Here is a 3,237-nt window from a genome sequence, read left to right as displayed (position 1 = left end):
TATTTTGCAGTATTTCTGTTTCCTGTGTCTCACTTCAGGGGCTGCATCAGGTCGCACTGCGCAGACGCAAGCGACGCCACTTCCTCAAGCCCTCGCGGCATTATTTAGATCAGTGTTTCCCAACCAGGGTCCCCGCTCTATGCGTGTGTGTATTATCCCGCTCTATGCGTGTGTGTTATCCATAGACTGTATGGTCTTATCCCGCTCTGTGTGTGTGTGTGCGCCGCTCAGTCGATGTGTGTTCATTCAAAGAAAGGTTTTGCTATGAATTAATTAGAGAAAAGTCAATTTCCACTGTGCCTCTTCCTATGGAAAAGGCAGTGATTCTCTCTACTCACATTCCTCTGGGCCATAAAACCAGTGATATCAGCATTAGTTGCCATGGGGACCAGGGGGGGCCTGGTGTCATTCGCAGACATCCTGGCACCCAGTCTATTGGGTGAGGGGTCTGTGACGACATGTAAATCTAATGAATAACTGATTTGTTAAATGAAATGAAAAATTGTGTTTTTGATTGGTCCAGACACTACATAGCCCAAGTGATTAATTTCCCAGATGCTGAAGAATTGCAAGAGGTTGGAGATGGGTGTGCTCACCTCGCCGGATCTGCAGCTTTTAAAAATGCTGTAGGAAGCATTGATGGGTGCCAAGTGAGAATCAAGCCACCTAGTATGCTCAGTCCTACCTCAACCGCAAACTGTTTTACTCAATTCAGCTCCAAGCAGTTTGTGACCACAGAGACAAGCTTTTAGACATCTTCGTAGGATACCCAGGCTCAGTTCACGATTCTAGAGTTCTAAAAAAACAGTCCACTATTTTGCCAGCAGCTTTACCCACCTGAGAAATTCTGGATCCTCGGGGATGGCGGGTATCCCTGTATATCTCAGCCAATCGCCCTAATAACTCCATACAGGGAGCCTGTCACAAGTCCAACACAAGCTCGATTCAACCAGCACCATTCAAAGGCACGAAGCATCATTGAGAGGTCCTTCGGGATAATGAGATCAAGGTGGCGGAGCATCTTTTTTAAAGCTTTAGAGGTGAAGCCCAATTTTGCCTCTGCTGTGATTGCTTGCTGTGCCATTCTTCATAACATTTGTCTCACCAATGATGACATTTTGGAGCCAGTTGAGGCAGCACTTGTGCCAGATGACAACAATGATGCACTGCCACACAACCAAGACCCTCAGGGTGGAGAACAAATAAGACAGCACCTTGCTGCAGCAGTCTCTGCACCTGGCAGAGATGACATTATCAATGTGACAGCTCTCAGGGATCATGACTACATTCAGCTATAGTGAGAATCCTCTGCTGAACAGATTTCTGCAATCTGGAAAAAACTAAATATTAATATTTGTTACCTGATAAACCAGTCCCCTGTAACATCTTATTCAAGAAACTCAGTTTTCACATTGAAAGAATAAGCATACAATAACTTTACTTGTCAGAAGAGGTTCCTTAATGTAAATACATAATTATATTTCACATTTGAATTATAGAATTACTGATGTATATAGTATTATCAAACAAATAAAAACCAATGAACTGATCCCCTGTAACCAATAATTTAAAAAACTGTATTGCTTGCAATAGTAAAAATGAGAAAACAACAATTTCAATAACCGTTTTATTATTATTATTATTTTGTTTTACAAATTCACATCTTATTAACAATTCTCTCCAGTAGGTTCATAAATTTTTCCTCTTTCCTCTGATCTTCTTTGCCTGGCCTCAGACCTCTCTGCCTCTTTTTCCAGGAACTCCAAAACTGGATCCCTACGCTGTCTTTTTGCTGGCAAGGGGGTAGCCTCACTGTCACCTCTTTCAAGCAGGTCTGTGGAGCTGGATGGTGGTGTGGTGGAAGTGGATGCTGAAGCTATCAGAAGAGGAGGCTGAATTGATGGCCTCCCCCCAATAGCTTCATGCATCACATCAAACCACTTCCAGCTTCCTGCAGTTGTCTCCCCTGACGCTGCTTCAGTTCCTGCAAATATTTTGGGAAAGGATAAGAGTGAAATTTATGTCAGAGCTCACCCTCATGTCGTTCCAAACCCGTAAGACCTTCGTTCATCTTCGGAACACAAATTAAGATATTTTTGATGAAATCCGAGGGTATTTGATCCACACATAGGCAGCAACGACATTGCACCTTTTGAGGTACAGAAAGATACTAAAGACATCGATTAAAATACAGTGGTTCAAACAATGTCGTTGCTGCCTATGTGTGGATCAAATACCCTCGGATTTCATCAAAAATATCTTAATTTTTACATTTGGAGCTTGACCCTGGAAGTAGTAAAAATGACTACAATAACATGCATTACTTTTTATTTTTGTGACTAATTGAAAAGACAAACCTTGTATGTTTTTTTCAGGTTTTCCCACTTTTCTGCAGCCCTTGCTGGGCTGACTTTGTCATTGAGACCCATTTCTTTAAGGACAGCTCTGAAACACAAACAGTTCACAAATTCAGCCCTCAAAGAATGATGAAGGTTCATTTAACATGCACTCATTTCTAGACTTAATAAATATGCAAATAATAAAAGTTAATTTGATATCAATTTTTGTGAAGCTGTCCTACAGACAATTGTAAGTGTTATGTAGTATATGATAAGCAAAACCACTAAAATAAAATATTTTCTATTACAAGTGCTGTAAGCATAGTAAAAAAAAAAGTTTCAGTTTCTCATGAAGGCAACATTTGATAGCAGCAACTATCCTGAAATTAGCATTTGACTAAACTGTATAATTCAATAAAAAGATAAAATGTTTTACTTGTGTGCTGACAAATGGAAATTTTGAGCTCCACCCGGAACCGCTTCGCTCCCCTCCGCAAGACGGAACGCGACGCTGTGATCATCGGAGACTCCATCGTCCGGCACGTCCGTGCTACGTTAGCTGAAGGTAAAGTGCACACTCAGTGTTTCCCTGGTGCTCGTGTTCTCGATGTTTCTGCGAAGATACCCGCAATCCTGAAGGGCGACGAGAGCACCGGAGCGGTCGTGCTTCACACGGGGCCTAATGACACCAAGCTGCGGCAGACGGAGACACTGAACAGGGACTTCAGGAGCCTGATCGAGACGGTGCGCCGCACCGGCTTTTTTTTATAGAGTCGGAGCGGAAATCATGTCAGACAACATCTCCAGGACGCTATGCTCCATATGACTAGTAAGTCAAATCTCAAATAACTGCCCTGATGACTTGTGTTCTACCCGCTTAAATGATAGAAGTACTTGT

The sequence above is a fragment of the Sinocyclocheilus anshuiensis genome, unplaced genomic scaffold (genome assembly GCF_001515605.1).
Source record: "Sinocyclocheilus anshuiensis isolate Anshui unplaced genomic scaffold, SAMN03320099.WGS_v1.1 scaffold1041, whole genome shotgun sequence".
NCBI classification, from domain to species: Eukaryota; Metazoa; Chordata; class Actinopteri; order Cypriniformes; family Cyprinidae; genus Sinocyclocheilus; species Sinocyclocheilus anshuiensis.
This window is presented reverse-complemented; position numbering follows the sequence as displayed.